The sequence below is a fragment of the Sparus aurata genome, chromosome 9 (genome assembly GCF_900880675.1).
Source record: "Sparus aurata chromosome 9, fSpaAur1.1, whole genome shotgun sequence".
NCBI lineage: Eukaryota > Metazoa > Chordata > Actinopteri > Spariformes > Sparidae > Sparus > Sparus aurata.
The window spans coordinates 255,648-274,046 of NC_044195.1; the positions used below are offsets into that span (position 1 = coordinate 255,648).

General features: G+C 41.5%; 1 long non-coding RNA gene across 1 annotated transcript; it reads left to right on the forward strand.

Moving 5' to 3' along the window:
• Nucleotides 1–9,183: 9,183 nt before the first annotated feature.
• Nucleotides 9,184–10,881, forward strand: LOC115587555 (uncharacterized). Its single transcript, XR_003985077.1, has 3 exons — nt 9,184–9,362; nt 9,990–10,094; nt 10,731–10,881. It is a non-coding gene; the product is annotated as an uncharacterized LOC115587555 (long non-coding RNA).
• The last annotated feature ends 7,518 nt before the right edge of the window (nt 10,882–18,399 follow it).

An 18,399-nucleotide genomic window follows, 5' to 3' on the forward strand; every position in this document is an offset into this window, starting at 1 on the left:
TGATGCCTTCACAGATATGCAAGTACATGTTATGGGCAAAAACACACCCCAATATCATTACAAATGCTGGCCTTTTTGAGCATTGTGCTGGTAACAATCTGGATGGTCCTTTTCCTTCTCAGCCCAGAGGAAGTGACATCTATGATTTCCAAAAATAAATTGAAATGTGCACTTTACACTTTGTGTTGCCAATCTCAGATGAACTTGGGCCCAGACAAGTCAACAGCATTTCTGAATGTTGTTGAGACACGGTTTTCATTTTGTAGGTAGATTGCAGGTATAAAATAAGAGTATATATTTACAAAAAACAATAAAGTTTATAATTTTGAACAATACATATATTTTATTTTTACTGATTTTAATCAAATATAGGTGCAAAGGGATAACCAAAACATTGCATTCTGTTTTATTGTTGTTTTGCACCTTTTCCTAACTTTTTAGGAATCAGGGTTAGTTATTTGTTAGTTGGTTATTTTTTATTTTACCGTTTAACATCATCATTGAAAGGGCACTATTGTTTAGGAGAAGTAATTCAAACTCAGATTTTCCATATTTACAATATTAATGAGATTAAAATACAAACTCAGAAATACTTATCTTTTCCATAACAAGCTGTTCTCAGAGAAAAATAAGGTCCCCAGAATACTGTTTGAAGCTAGAAAGGTGTTGTGTTGTCCTTTAAGGTCAGTTGGTTTATTCATTTTATTAAGTTGTGTAACCAAGTTGTTTTTTAGCCTCAAAAGGCCACTAGCATACCTGTTGATTTGCTCAACATTAAAGTGAACAAATGTGTCCAATTTGTAAAAACACTGTAAAATCTGGTTTAAATGGTTTACATAACATTTGTTTAAATGTAGGCTGAAACAGACCTGCATAATGGAATGCTAAAATAAGAGAGTAGCTGAACCTCATATCGTCAGTGTTTTTTCACTGATGGGAGTAAAGATTGTTTTAGCAAAGCAGAGCAGCAGCATGAAACATAGCCAGTATGCATGTGTTAGTGTGCTCAGTGTGTGTGTGTGCGTGTGTGTGTGTGTGTGTAGGCATGCTTCCAGTAGTTCCTGCCTACTAATTTCCAGCAGTGTTTTGTCAGCTGCAGTTTCCATGAGAGAGAAAATGTTTTCATGGATTCACTGTTATTACACCTCTTTATCCCCCTCTGCTCTCTGCCTCTGCAGTCTTGTCCTCTCTCCTCTCCTCTCCTCTCCTCTCCTCCATATTGACTTCAGCTGACTGAAAACACACCTGTTGTTGTTATAAGGTGTAGACTATTTCTTCAGGCTGAGTGGCCCCATTCATGTTCCTAAATGCTGACACAGCGAACAGTCACACAGAATATTTTCATAGTGACCAACTTCGTTGGAAGCAGTTAAAGCTGCATTAAGTGATTTTTCAACACTAGATGGCAGAAAGTGGACCAAAAGAAAGCTGCTACAAGCCTTAACATACTACATTAGTTTGCTCAATCTGAAGACTAACACATTAACAAAGAGATTTGACCAAAGCAGAGTATTACCATTCTATTGCAGTCTACTTTTGGTTTGCTAGTTAAGTGCCAATCTAATATTTACATTAGCTTAAGTCTGGACCCAGTGTTGTGCTGCATGAGCTCATTCATTGAACATGTTCATATTTTTGGTTAATGGAAACAGAACATATTTGTTTACAGCTATTGAAGGTGAGCATTGCTGCTTCCCACAAGAATGAACGATGCTCTGTATTAAGGAACACAACGATGAATAAAGGAGGTATGTTTCATACAAGTGTAATTATGGATCCCACTGCTTTTTTTGCCTCTGATTGGTCAACAAGTCATGAACACAGCGTCAACAAAGACTCATTGCCAGCTGATTCTAACAATCATTTTGATGAAGGTAGGGCTGCCCCCAAATAGTCAACCAAGCACTGGTCGACCAAAAACTCATTAGCCGACCAGAATTTCATTGGTCGACTGGTCGCAGGAAAAAAAAAAAAGAAACATTTGGAGCAGTGTCTTGTCAAAATTAAGTCAAAATCTGTGTGACTGGCGGCTGGCCTGTGTATAAAAGGCTGGAGGTCTTTTAATTTGAAGGGCCAGATACAGGAAGTCGTGACACTCACTCACTGTCAGTGGGTTTTTTTTTAACAGGGCAGGTCCCTTCGACATCGCGGTTAGACAGTTAACAATTAATAGCCAACCATGTCGGGAAAGACGTCTAAAATATGGGATCATTTTGAAAAGAAGAAGGATGACCTCAAAAAGGTGACATGCAAACTTTGCAAGAAAAACTACGCCTATCACTCCTCCACGACGAACATGATGTACCACCTTAAACATGTAAGTAGCCTAGCTACATGGCCCAAACGTTTGAAAGCAGAGATAAATACATTAATGGTTTTAAGGCTCATAATTTTATGTTATTCAGTCGCTGAGGCTAGTATACATGGGTGAAAAAATAAATAAATAAATAAATATATATATATGTATATATATATATATATATATATATATATATATATATATATATATATATATATATATATATATATATGAGTCGATTAGTCGACTAATCGCTCTAAATGACGATCACTGGTCGACCAAGAAAATCCTTGGTCGGGGGCAGCCCTAGATGAAGGACAGTTACAGAATAAGAAGCAAAAAAGAGTAACAGCACTACATCCCCTGCTGGAAGCAGAAGGACAATTACATATCAGGTTTCTGTTCATGCAGAAAGCTGCTGTGTTTTGGGGACAGTTATTAAAGCTTAACTAGTATTTGCAGTGTCCTTTTTTTGGATTTTTCGTTGGACTGTGCATTTATAAGCCAGTAAGTGAACATGATGGGATAGGATTTGCGATTGCTAGCTAAGTTACACCATTCACCTGTGCCAAAGAAAAATAATGTGGTGATGTTGAGCTTGTAAAGGTGTGTGTGGAATGCCTTGCTGTTCAGTTGCTTATTGGAAATTAAGTAGAAAGTCTCACAGTGTGGAAATACTCAAAGACCGCATTTTAAAAATGTTCTCTAGTACTGTAATTAGCTAAATGACATTAGGTACTTTCCACCTCTGAGTATTGTTAGGTCAGGACATTCCTGTGTAGCTCTCCATCTCTCCCTCCTTCTCACCCTCTCTGTTTTGTGGGCAGTTGGAGGTCAGCATTGACGCAACACTGTTCCATAAACCACTGGAACCACTTAGTGTGTCTGTTACTATTGTTTCATGATTTGAAATGGAGCAACCATTGGACAAATGCTCGCTGAGGTATTGTGGCAACCAACCTGGTTGTGTGTGTGTGTGTGTATGCGTGTGTGAGTGTGTGACTTTTATACTTTTTCGGCCATACTGTTGAAGTCTTGGGTGTGCTGTGGGTGGTTGATTTTGAGAGCAGTTTTGATCACAGTGAATAACACACAAAAGAAAAAACAGCCAGTGTGGATGTAATTGGTTTGGATCATTTAATTTATGACATTTCTCTAGTGCCACATAGACATTCATGGACATTTGTGGGTTCAAGTGAAATATGTCAACTTCTATTGGATGGATTGCTGTGAATTTGACATTCACTAACTTTGGTGAGTTTTCATCCAGAGTCATCATCAGATCACAATTTTAGTTTAATAATTCCCATTGGCCTCAGCTGTACTTTGAATTTTATGTAAATAAAAGCATGCTAAACTAAGATGGCAAGTGGGTTGAGACAGCATATTTAATATATGGCAATATATTGTGATACTTAAGTTATTGATAAGCAGGCACCAAATCTCAATATTTTTATCAAAACATGTGGCCCATTGGAATGTTGGCACACATGAACAGGGACATGTTGCAGTCAGTGTATATGAGGGGCAGCTGTGGCTCAGGTGTAGAGCCAGCGTCTTGTTCGATTCCCCTGGTCTGCATGTCAAAGTGTCCTTGGGCAAGACACTGAACCCCAAACTGCTCCTGATATGCTGGTCGGCACCTTGTATGGCAGCCACCGCCACCAGTGTATATTTCTAAATATGAATTAATGTAAGTCACTTTGGACCAAAGCATCTGCTAAATGCCCTAAATGTAAATATGATAAAGAGGCACTAAGACTCTGCAGATTAGTAAAAACATAATTCAGCCTTTTTGGCATGTTTTGTATTCTTCAATAAGACATATTGTGATGTATCATTTGATGAAATTATCACTGAGTTACTGTATCATGAAATTATCTTTATTGTGGGCAACATATCATGAATTGTAGCTTTTTGAAAGTTACTATGTGATTCCCACCCTTAAAGGAGAAATTCGGTCAATTTAAACATTCAGCTTCATTGCTCAAGCTACCCTTGACTTGCCAGTACCGAAGACACGAAAACATTTGGTCCAACCATTACAGAGCTCCGTGAACGGAGACTTAGCACTGAACGCTAACAGCATGGGGTCAGAACTTTACACTGTGTTTTAAGCGTCTTAACATGCTCCACATCTCACACCAAAAGTTATGCAACATCAGCAGACACCTTACAACACAGCACTGTAGCGTGTATGACTCAAAATGGATAAAAAAGTAGTTAAAACAGTGTGTTTGTGCAAGCAGCTACATACCTGTTTGTTGACATCCGCATCTTCCGGTAGCTAGACCAAACTAGTCAATCCGTCGAGCGTGCACTTACTCCCTCACTGGCGGAGACGGAAACGTATTCCAGCATTTTCGTGTTTCTGTTCATAATGTACATATCCATGTTACAGCCTGTCACGAGCCATGAGCCTTACAATAGCCTGTTAAGCCTGTTAAGTGCACACTCGGTGGATATACTAGTTTGGTCTAGCTACCGGAAGACGCGGATGTCAACAAACAGGTAAGTAGCTGCTTGCACAAACACACTGTTTTAACTACTTTTTTTATTCATTTTGAGTCATACACGCTACAGTGCTGTGTTGTAAGGTGTCTGCTGATGTTGCATAACTTTTGGTGTGAGATGTGGAGCATGTTAAGACGCTTAAAACACAGTGTAAAGTTCTGACCCCATGCTGTTAGCGTTCAGTGCTAAGTCTCCGTTCACGGAGCTCTGTAATGGTTGGACCAAATGTTTTCGCGTCTTCGGTACTGGCAAGTCAAGGGTAGCTTGAGCAATGAAGCTGCATGTTTAAATCGACCGAAGTTCTCCTTTAATGGTAAACATGGTAAAAGTTGTACCTGTTCAATACATACTATGCTGGATTTGTCGGACACTTCCATTTGGTCAAACTCACTATCCTGTTGTCTCCTCACCAAGAACCTGGACTGGGGCTGAAACAGACATATGATTCAAGTCATTGGTCCAAGTCTCAAGCAAGTCCCTAGAGGCCAGTTTATCCAACCTGTTCAAAAAGCATGACAGTGACTTGAATTTGTATTAAATGTAATAGGACAAAATAACTTGTTAAAGGTTATTTATTTCTTAATGTCCTCTCAATAAAAAAAACCCTCTCCAACACTTTTAAATGTCAGATATTGACAGCCAGAACACCACATCAGACTTAGTCACCGTCCTCCCCTTTCTGTCTGTCTGTCGACCTGTTTGCAGAATATTTTAATTATGAACAGATTCAGGTTCTTAGGCTGTTTGTGTGTGAATTTCCACCAACTATTTAAATTAACCGTCCATGGAAATATAGTTAGATACTCAAACATAATTTGACTTAGTCTTCCATGTCTAGACTCAGGTGAAAGTGGTCATACAATGACATGAGTCCACATCTGTGTGCTGAACACACACACACACACACACAAATAGAAGAGATTAGTGGGCAGTTTAGTCTCGGACTTGGTGTGCAACACCTTTCACATTAGAAATTCAGTTTGAAACCAGTGAACATTTACAATAACCCTTTAACCTCCGTCTGTTTCTGTTTAAATTTTTTCCTAGCAACACACAAGCTCTGTCTACACAGTAATAAGCTGAGCAACCACTTCCAATTTCATTCTCCAACAGTGTTAATAACATTCTAATGCTCTCAATATTGTTCTATAACTCACGCCTTCTCCAGCCAGCATTCTGACAATATGTTCATGTGCTTCCTGTTGCCTGCTGAACTCACTCCCAAAGGAACGACTGAACAGAGGAGCAACAGTGTCCACTGCTGGTTCAACTGGAAACACAATGTAACAACTATAACATTGTATAACTATACAACCCTTAGAAATTGTCTATCAATACCAGTTAATTTTTAAATTCGATTTGTTTTTTGTGTGGGTTATTTGTTATTGTTTTTTTTATTTCACCACTTGTGTTTTTGTTATCTATTTAACTTAATCTCATTCTTGCTTTCGCATTAAAATATAAATCACAACAATACAATAAGACAAAGGCAGTGCATCAAATCCATACGTTCTGTTTTTGATAGTAAGGGGTTAATGTTACATTTACCATTTTTATTTTATTTTTTCTATCCAGAACATACTGATAATCATAGAACAATCAATTCAATTAAAGGTAAAGTTTGACCCAAATGAAAATTCAGTTGTTATCATCTCACCTCCATCTCACTATATAGTCAGGTTCATTATATTTAGATCCTTTGTGGGAGTTTTGGGGGGATTTGCTAAACTATACATTTTTGACAGAGGAGCAACAGTGTCCACTGCTGGTTCAACTGGAAACACAATGTAACAACTATAACATTGTATAACTATACAACCCTTAGAAATTGTCTATCAATACCAGTTAATTTTTAAATTCGATTTGTTTTTTGTGTGGGTTATTTGTAATTGTTTTTTTTATTTCACCACTTGTGTTTTTGTCATCTATTTAACTTAATCTCATTCTTGCTTTCGCATTAAAATATAAATCACAACAATACAATAAGACAAAGGCAGTGCATCAAATCCATACGTTCTGTTTTTGATAGTAAGGGGTTAATGTTACATTTACCATTTTTATTTTATTTTTTCTATCCAGAACATACTGATAATCATAGAACAATCAATTCAATTAAAGGTAAAGTTTGACCCAAATGAAAATTCAGTTGTTATCATCTCACCTCCATCTCACTATATAGTCAGGTTCATTATATTTAGATCCTTTGTGGGAGTTTTGGGGGGATTTGCTAAACTATACATTTTTGACAGAGGAGCAACAGTGTCCACTGCTGGTTCAACTGGAAACACAATGTAACAACTATAACATTGTATAACTATACAACCCTTAGAAATTGTCTATCAATACCAGTTAATTTTTAAATTCGATTTGTTTTTTGTGTGGGTTATTTGTAATTGTTTTTTTTATTTCACCACTTGTGTTTTTGTCATCTATTTAACTTAATCTCATTCTTGCTTTCGCATTAAAATATAAATCACAACAATACAATAAGACAAAGGCAGTGCATCAAATCCATACGTTCTGTTTTTGATAGTAAGGGGTTAATGTTACATTTACCATTTTTATTTTATTTTTTCTATCCAGAACATACTGATAATCATAGAACAATCAATTCAATTAAAGGTAAAGTTTGACCCAAATGAAAATTCAGTTGTTATCATCTCACCTCCATCTCACTATATAGTCAGGTTCATTATATTTAGATCCTTTGTGGGAGTTTTGGGGGGATTTGCTAAACTATACATTTTTGGAAAGGTTATTGTATCCACCTGTTTCCTCGGAAGCCTATGGGTGCTGCCATGACAGATAACTACTTCCGCCGACGGTTTTCTGTTTCCGGTTGTCTTGCAACTGCATGACTGACCGCTGCCGCCAAGCTAGCCCTAAACAACTAGCGTTAGGTCATAAGTGCTAAATTGTTTTTAAAATGAGCTCAGGTACAACATGTGCCGTTGTTGGTTGCCACAACAGTTCATGAAAATTGAAGGTTAATTCAGAAACGTCTCGTGTAGTACATCGACTACTTAGATAAACATGTCCGTGCCCTGCGCCCTACATGCCATGCTGAGGAAGGAGGAACGGAGACTAGCGTGGTTCGCAGCTTTGACAGTAAAATAAATATTTGGGTTTATGAATATGTTCCACAGAATAGCTGCTGCATGACTGCAGGTCTTCCCTAACCCAGCAACTCATGAGCAGCCGCCTGTCTCCACGACTTCACTTTCCTTCAGCATTATCCAAGCTGTATGTTTAGCTCGATTGACACTCTGGCTGGGCGCTACTGCTGCCTTCCTTCAGAAATATAAACTTGCTGTGTTTCTTCAACAGTACTTTCCCTATTGTGTTACTGTGCAGGTAGTTTTATGCTTCTGTGCTTTTGTAACTGCGTAATTCTCCGCCGTCAACACCTTCAGAAAATATAAGATAATTAACTGTCGATGTAGCTAACGTCGGGCTAATGCTTCATGTCATCTGCTCACTCCGTGAGAACTGACGGGTGAGACACTGTGAGAACTGTCCTCACAACTTTTTAAAACATCCGTACTGTGTATACACCTCTTTCTTTGTGTTAAAAGCCGGTTTTTAGAGCGAGCATGAGAGCTACGTTAGCGTAAAACCCTGAGGTCAGCCAGTTTAACCGGAAGAGCATAACAGAATACCGCTATGAACCATGGGTAAACTCACAATGTCAGGAATAAGGTGGATAAGGAGTCAGAAAATCAATGTTTGCATTTGCTCAGATGTCTATATGGTGGCCATATTGAAGTTTAAAAAATGGAATGACAGGAATGACAGATAGCTAACATTAGTTAGCGTTAACTAACGTTAGCCAACGTTAGCGAACATTAGCTGACATTAGCTAGCGTGAGCTAACGTTGGCTAGCGTTAGCTAGCGTGAGTTAACATTAACTGACATAAGCTAGCGTGAGCTAACGTTAGCTAGCGTAAGCTAACGTTAGCTAGCAGTAACTAGTCTTAGAATATGATACAAGTTAGCATTAACTAACGTTAGCTAACGTTAGCTCCTCTTGCTAGCTAGCATTAGCTAACAGCTGTCCTCAGCAATCATTTCCTTGTCAAACATCATTTCCAACTGCTAGCGTTAGCTGACATTAGCTAGCAGTAATAAGTCTTAGAATATGATTCAAATCAAGTTGGAAATGATGTTTGGCAAGGAAATGATTGCTGAGGACAACTTTTAGAATAAGGTTGTGTTAGCTAATGCTAGCTAACTTTAGCTAGCTCTAGCTAGCGCTAGTCTTAGCATAAAAATCTATTTTGAACTGATGTTTGGCAAGGCATTGTTTGGATGTGACTGTATTTGTTGCTCTAATGGTGTTGTTATGTGTTTCTAGAGAGGAAAATGCCAGGCGGAAAGGGAATAAAAGAAAGAGATCACCTGCGGTAGAGTCCTAAAGAGAGAGAGTGGCGCCACCTCCGTTTACTGCAATGGTTCAGTTTTTTCACAGCAATGGCGGAGCATGGAGCCCCGCAAAAGTTCCTTCCGCCCAATGTGTGGAGCACACGATCGGAGCAACACTTGATCAAGGTAAAATGTTGAAAAAATAACATTTTCACATCAGTAGTGCATCGGAATTAAATTGACATGAGTAATTAAGTATGTTGTCGGATTGTCCCAGTCTAGATTAGAAGATTCAGAGAATATTAACAGATAAGCTAGCACACTAGATAACGATAGCTACACATGCAACAGGCTAAATTGAAAATTCGGTTCTCCAAATACAACTTAATCCAACGCTGTCAATTTATACTATCAGCGAGGTTAATGTGTAGGGAGTGTGATTGTAGTTAAACATCAATTTAATATCATTGAGGCTGCGCAATGGAGGGTGAAGCTTATATCAGGACATTATTATGACCTGAACTCATAATGTCTCTCACCATCGCATCGCACTGACTCAATACCATCGTCAGTATGTTTCTAGCTTCAGAGAGCTATTTTGTGAAATATTGCAGCCCATACACTTATACAATAGCCTACTATATTAGGGCTGCCAGTTTCTATTTGATATTCGAATATAGGTGCAGTGATGCCACTTCACAACTTTATTTTGCATGCTGCAGGCCAGGAGTGCTGAGTAGACAATAGGGAGACTGAAAACATAATGAATGTGATGCTTTTCAAGCAGTCATACTGAACAAATGTCCCTAACAGGTGATATCATCTTGCGCATCTTTGGAGCACTTTGTTGTGGAGCGTCAGTGATGCTGCAGGCCAGGAGTACTGAGTGGACCACAGTGAGACTGGAAACATAGTAAGGTGGGTCAGGCATAATAAATCATACTAGACGGGTATCATCTTGCAATATTATCAAAGGAATAATACTAACCATAACCATTGCTATGAGTCATATTATTTGACACACCTGTGCAACGTCATGCAGTGCAGTACAACAGCTGTGCCATAAATTCTACTTATGTTCAGTTTTTGTTGACATAACCAGAAAGGTGTTCATTCTTCTTTATGTTATTTGTTAAGGTCAGAGTGGGTGGTGGTACTGGGCTGGCCTGCATTAGCTCAACAATTGTTGCTTATATTTTGCCTTCAAGTATTTCAATGGAGGGGGCAAAATATCAGGAACACTGATGAATATAATGCACCCAGTACACCAGACACCTTATAGCCAGGTTCTGGTAGTTTGTGGAACAGTGATGTTTGCTGGATACAGGTAGGTGGAGGGGCAGTGATGCTGGCTTTACCCTGAAACACTTTCAGCTCTTCTGGGGTTGCCTGATGTTAAACCTAGGCCACTGTTCTTTTTCACCTTCTTGGTTTGGCTCTTGCTTCCAAGATGGTGATCTTTTAAGTGCTGTTTTTTCCTGTCTTTTTTTTTTTGCTTCAATCCACAACTTCAACCTAATAAATCTCCTGATGATCTTTTCTGTTACTCCACAGCATAATGGAAACCTGCTGGAGAGCGCCAGAGCTTCCTTCTCCAACACACCCTCTGCGTTTGGAAGCTCCACGAGGGAGGAACCAGTCTTTGTCCTTCGGTTCCCTTGGTTTTTGCATTGTTTTTCCTGTTCTGTGTTCTCTGTTTTTAATTTAAAAAAATCCTAAACTTCCCAGTGGTGTGGTATTTGAAAGTTTGCGGAAGTGCAAATGCATTGTTTGAATATGATTAACCAGTCTTGACTAGTGGGAAAGTTTGTGTGAATTGGATTGTTTTTGCCTGCAACAGTAGTACAAAAACCAGCATTAGCAGCACAGCACTGAGTATTCTGACTTGGCTAAAGCTAAGAGCTAAAGCTAACAGCACCTTTGCTAAAGCTTTAACTAGCATTAGTATGGAAGTTAAATCATGTCATTAATCAAGAGCATAGATTTTCAATTTGAGAGCATGATTTCATTCCTTTTCAGTGACACAGCTCTTTCGCGTGCTCAGATTTTTTCTCCTCATGCTCACATTTTGTTCTTGCATTTAAATTTCTTCTGCTCTCTTTCAAAATGTCATCTTGAACTCAAAAATCACATGCCCGTGTTCACATTTCTCCTTCTTGCACACAAAAATTTCGCTCGCATTCAAATGTGCCCTCTGCGCGCTCAGATCTAAAGTGCACACGCTCAGAACACACACCTGCTCACAGGTCAAGTTCTGCTCTCGGATCTCTCCTCTGCTCACGGATTTTTCTTGTGTATCAACACTGTCAACCAATAGAAGGCCGGCTACTGTTGACCAATCAGATTACACCCGCTTCTTTGCGGGGCGGGCACTCTTTCTACCGGGTTTATCTACTTCCGCCCTCCAGGCTGTTAAATGTGGTGGTTGCCTTTATTTTTTGACGACCTTTGGAATAAAATATCAGTTAATCAATACACCAGCGCCCGTGCTTTTCATTACAGTAGCTACATCAACATAAAGTAGAACAATAGCTGCTGTACTTTCGCCATATTAGCCAGCTGCCCAGGCAGCGGGATATATCTTATATAGTATAAATACTGCAGAGTGGTTATGATCGGGACGATAGTACAGCGGTTAATAATATCGTTTGATGATGATTTTTGCTTCATGGGACGCTGGTTCGCATCCCGGCCCGGCGTACAGAGCAGGGTGTAAATGTACTTTATATAATAGCCGAGTTTCAATTAACCGCAGGGTCCACTTTAAACGCCAGGTGCAGGTGTATATTTTGATAAATAACCGCAGGTTCCAAATAAATGCCGGGTCTAATTCATTTATTTTTTTTAATCAAGGAAGAAGACGTGACCACTGACACTGCACGTTTTTCCAACTGCAATGAACCAGCTTTGGGGGGGGGCAGCTTGCAAAGGGATGAGAACCCCTGCAGTAGTAGAATCCGTGTAATGAAAAACGGATGAATGAAAAATACGCTATGATGATAGCGTATTTATCATCATAGTGTCATTACATCATTTTTCATTACACGAGCGAGGGTGCCGGCCGAGCCGGGATGCGAACCAGCGTCTCATGAAGCAAAAATCATTATGAAACGAACATTTTAACCCCTGTACTATCATCGCGATCTTACCTGACTCACAGTATTTATACTATATAAGATATATCCCGCTGCCTGGGCAGCTGGCTAATATGGCGAAAGTACAGCAGCTATTGTTCTACTTTATGTTGATGTAGCTACTGTAATGAAAAGCACGGGCGCTGGTGTATTGATTAACTGATATTTTATTCCAAAGGTCGTCAAAAAATAAAGGCAACCACCACATTTAACAGCCTGGAGGGCGGAAGTAGATAAACCCGGTAGAAAGAGTGCCCGCCCCGCAAAGAAGCGGGTGTAATCTGATTGGTCAACAGTAGCCGGCCTTCTATTGGTTGACAGTGTTGATACACAAGAAAAATCCGTGAGCAGAGGAGAGATCCGAGAGCAGAACTTGACCTGTGAGCAGGTGTGTGTTCTGAGCGTGTGCACTTTAGATCTGAGCGCGCAGAGGGCACATTTGAATGCGAGCGAAATTTTTGTGTGCAAGAAGGAGAAATGTGAACACGGGCATGTGATTTTTGAGTTCAAGATGACATTTTGAAAGAGAGCAGAAGAAATTTAAATGCAAGAACAAAATGTGAGCATGAGGAGAAAAAATCTGAGCACGCGAAAGAGCTGTGTCACTGAAAAGGAATGAAATCATGCTCTCAAACTGAAAATCTATGCTCTTGATTAATGACATGATTTAACTTCCATACATTAGCTATTAAGCAAAATAAAGTTAACACATGGTTAAAGTTTGCCTATATATGATCACTTGTCGCTCTCAGCAAGTTAGGTTCAACCATCAACCATAATCTTTACCTGAGGCAAATAATATTTTATTATAACATTAAGAGAAACTCCTACATTTTCTATGATATCTTATTGTGTTTTTATTTATCATAGTTGTTTCTCACACATTTGTAGAACATAAAACATCCTGGATATCAAAAAGACAGTAATGTTGCCAACTGCTAATGTCAGGAAATAATTTGATATTTTTTGATGAAATACTATATCTATAGGAACCTGACATGTCTCTGTTAAGCCCACTATGAGGCTAATATGATCCTACTCAATATTTGCAATCAGTGTTTAATATCAACCTTATTTTTGCGTATTTTTCTTTCTGTCTATCTTTAAATCATATTAATTGAAACAGTAGATTCGTTTTTTCTTGAGATACTATGGTCTACATGAATAATAGAGTAATAACCTGACCCTGTATGCATGGTCTAGTGATATAGGCTAATGTTGTTTGTTTTCCTTTTCAGCAGAATGCCAGGATCCACAATGAAAACGTGCATATCTTGCAAGCAACACATACGTGTTGCTTGCAAGATATGCAAGCTTTGTGGGGCACAGCAGCCCATGAAAAAAAAATCATCAGGGCAAAGAACAAGGCTACGAAGGAATGGGGAGAGAAGCTGAAGAAAGGGGGGAATATTGCCAAACTTTTTGATGCTGCACGGATTCTGGTAAGCTGTAGTTCTTCTGGTTCAGTATTGATGCACCAACCAACTTGCACATGAATGATACCAGCTAGACATCACAGCCAGTCAATTTAATGTATAGAGAAATTTGATAGTATGACCACCATATAGAATTTCAGGAAAACATATGGTAAATAGGAAGTAACTTGTTACTTGTAAACACCCCAATTCTCCAGATTTGCACCAAACTAAACATGTCTTTGAACTACAATAGCTGTGAGGTCTGTGAAGTTTTGAGTCATTTGGCTTCATTTGGCTACTCTTACAAAATCTGGATTTCTTAAGAACACATATTTTCTTGCACCTCGTAAGTTGTTTCTTTTGATTCTCAGCAAAGTGTTATTTTAGAAAACTGTTTGATATCATAAGGATTTAGGGCATTTCAGGGATATTCACTGACAACATAAGTTGTTTTGTTTTTAGTTTGTCTATGTTGACAATGTTCATAATTTATTTGCAGATTCGCAAGTTCAAGATGGCGGGTTTACACCCACTGCTTTTATATGGTCACTCCAAAAAAGAGACTGTGTGCTGTGGCAAGCTCTGTGGGCTGGATTTAGTCACGGGACCGAAGAGGAGAGCATTCAGTCCATCCACACTCTGTATGAGAGAATCTTGAAAGGTTAGTCCATAGAATACTTTATTGGTGCTTTTTTATTCATATTTCATCTTACCGTAATTTATCACTGATTCATCACAAGATATTTCAGACCACCCGTATAAAGGGGTTAAACTTGCATGAGTCGTGCAAGTATTGTCTGAGCCCTGTTTTGTGCATATGTAGCATTTATACATGAATCCCCTGGTTTATATCATCTACCAGGCACCAAAGAAGACCTGCTCAGTACCTTCTGGAGTGATGGATAATATCATGCCAACACTATAGTTTCTGCCATTTTTCCTGGTTTTCTTAGTTACAGGGTTAGAAATAATTAGAATTGTAATGATGTTCATCTCCACTCACTCATATAGGTAATGTTAGGACTTCACAGTCACCTGAACACACAATGGATGCAAAATAGATAAAAATACAGATTTTCAAAGAGCAGCAAAATATCTAGGAATTGTTTGTGGGAACCATTAGCTTAGAATTGTTGATGCATTTGGTTCTCACAACATTGGTTCACAATCTCAGTTATCAATCTGTCATGTTTCAATTACGTACTTATTGAGCTGACAAGTGTCTTGTATCCTGAACTTAAAATGAGAGGACCTATGTAAATTATGGTCAGACTCATTATTTGAGTCAAGGACAAATGGTAAAATGAAGAACAATCACAACAATCAGATCTACAACTTGTTCCATGACAACAGACTGACTGAAATGTTGGGGTCCAATACATTAACAAATTGGCTTTCTATAAACAAGACCAGCACACGGTAGTTCTAAATTTTAGCACCGTGCAGGTGTAAGAAGAATATGAAAATAGGAAGTCTGTATGTGCTTGTCCTGTTGCATATGTGTAAAAGGGCAAAAACTGTTTGTAGGTATGTAATGTCTGTTTTGGCACTTATGAATAGGCAATGATGCAAAAAATGTTGTCAAATGACTCAGTATCAGTTGTTTCCTGCAGCATAAAGGAGCAAGATAAAGGCTAATGCTCAAACAATGAGGTTATGCTGAAGATGTTCAACTCTGCTTACAAATGGTACCTGAGAAAGCCTATCACTGCAAATATTTTTCAACTGAGTGCACTTTAATAGTTGTATTGAAGCTTAATTGGCGAAGTTTCAGGAGCAGGACCACACCTCAACAGCGCCAACTTCCGCATTTCTATAAATAACCACCTGACCCTCTCCTCTGCTTCGCTCTCGTATTCTGCGCTCTCGCAACCAGAAATGAGATCACGCGACATCGCCTCGCCCGAGCACATCCAAACTTTTGTACGAGCAACATCAGGCTCTACTCACCTCATCATGGACTTCGTATCACTATCCCCGTCGGACGATCTTTCAGACGAGATCAGGATCACCATTCATCTGAAGCCGACAACTTTCCCGTCACCTCCGTACCCGAGACCCTGATTCCAGTGGCCCTACAGCCGGCTAGGGCGCGAGCGAGTCCGAAGAGCACCAACTTCGTCTCATCCATGGTTCGCATCCCGCCTGGTTCATCTCTCCTCAACATCCAAGATTATCATAGTTCGTCCGACGACTCTCCCGTGTCTCCCAGCCAACCTCCTTCCGCAGCAAAGAGAGGACGAGGAAATTCCGGAACAGAAAGTCACCGTCGCTGCAGTTCGCCACAGATCGCCGACTCCTTCACCTCCAAGAAGCGAAGCTTCCCGCCATCGTTCCGCCAACACCGGCCGAACAACTCGCCGGTCTCAACGTCTCCACGCTCCGGTGAGTTCACCCGACCGGCTTTCATCTTCTACAGTCACCGATTGGACAGTAGCCACTCCCCAGAAAACTTTAAACGACAAATGAATTCTGTTTCACCGAATGGACTATAAAGCCAAACTTTCTCCACACGCATGTGTGCTTCTTCCGTCAACACCAGCTCTCTTCCGGGTGACGTCATCACGCGCACGCAACACACCGCGACGTCGACGGTCCTGTTAAAAGGAACAGTACACTTAAATACTACAGCCCAAAGACAGCAGAAAGCTTATAGACAACAGAAAGTGCAGCAGCAAAAGTGGAGACAGAGATCCTCAGCCAGATCAAATGACTCTAGAGTTTCTGCTACCACCTCTCGTCATCACTCCACTCCAAAGGGAGTGCCCAGATGGATTTCAGGACCTTCCAATCCCCATCAGGATTTTCATCATCGACACCAGCAACCTACAACATGGTGCCCACTGCCATCCAGTTCGAGCCACCACAACAGCCAATCTTTAAAAAAAAAAAAAAAAAAAACTCATGGCTGCTCGTTCCGTTAACACCAGATCGCTTCCAGTTGACGTCATCACGCACAGCCCTACAGGCAGTGACGTCTACACTTTTGTTAAAGGGACAGTACAATCAAATAAAACAGCCCAAAGAAAACAAAGAGCAGCAGCAAAAGCAGAGACAGAGATCCTCTGCCAGATCAAACAACTCCAGAGTTTCCGCCACCACTTCTCGCATCACTACACTCCAGAGGGAGCGCCCAGATGCATTCCAGGACCCTCCAACTTCTATCAGGATTATCATCATCAGCTACAGCAATCTACAACCTCAAGGGCAAACGCCACAGTGCCCACCGCCATCCAGTTCCAGCCATCACCGCAGCTAACCTTTGCGGGGGCTCCTGGCACTGAGATGCCAGAGCCCCCTGCTTCCTGTTTCCAGTAACCACAGCAGCTCGCTTCAACCGGGGCTCCTGGCACGAGATGCCAGAGCCCCCTGCTTCCTGTTTCCAGTAACCACAGCAGCTCGCTTCAACCGGGGCTCCCGGCACCGAGATGCCAGAGCCCCCTGTTTCTTGTTTCCTGTTTCCAGCAACCACAACAGCTCGCTTCAACCGGGGCTCCTGGCACGAGATGCCAGAGCCCCCTGCTTCCTGTTTCCAGCAACCACAACAGCTCGCTTCAACCGGGGCTCCTGGCACCGAGATGCCAGCGCCCCCTGCTTCCTGTGTCCAGCAACCACAGCAGCTCGCTTCAACCGGGGCTCCTGGCACCGAGACGCCAGCGCCCTCTGCTTCCTGTTTCCAGCAACCACAGCAGCTCGCTTCAACCGGAGCTCCGATGCCAGAGCCCTCTGCTTTCTGTTTCCAGCAACCACAGCAACTCGCTTCAACCGGAGCTCCTGGCACCGAGATGCCAGCGCCCCCCTGCTTCCCGTTTCCAGCAACCACAGCAGCTCGCTTCAATCGGGGTTCCTGGCACCGAGATGCCAGCGCCCCCTGCTTCCCGTTTCCAGCAACCACAGCAGCTCGCTTCAACTGGGGCTCCTGGCACCGAGATGCCAGCACCCCCTGCTTCCCGTTTCAAGCAACCACAGCTGCTCGCTTCAACCAGGGCTCCTGGCACCGAGATGCCAGCGCCCTCTGCCGCCTATTTCCAGCAACCACAGCAGATTGCTTCAACCAGGGCTCCTGGCACTGGGATGCCAGCGCCCTCTGCTTCCTGTTTCCATCAACAACAGCACCTCACTTCAACCAAGTCTCCTGGCACCAAGATGCCAGTGCCCTCTGCCGCCTAATTCCAGCAACCACAGCACCTCACTTCAACCGGGGCTCCTGGCACCGGGTGCCAGCACCCTATATGCCGGGATGCAGGGAGCTTCCATCTCCCAGCTCCATCAGTCCCAGCAGCTCATGTCGGCTGGGGTCGTCAGCACCGGGATGCCGGCACCCGTTCTTCCCCCTCAGCTCAACCACTAATTTCACTTTATACACAGCTACCCACACTGGGCCGCACAAAAAACCAAACGAGAGCTTCAGCCTCCCTTCGCCTGTTGTCGGCATCTCCACCAGCACTCATACCTCCAGAACAGATGTCATCTACCCCTTCTGTCGTCTTCCCGTAATCAACGGCGTATATAAGAAAGGCAGGCCCGCATGCACCAAGGAGGTCGTTCGATTTGCAACGGCTTCAACAGTACCGGATGCACCGTGTCCCAGTGCCGCTTCCTCCGCGTTAACTCCTTCTGCGGCGGGGGCCACGCCCACCCCGAATGCCCGTACAACCTACCTCGCCAAAG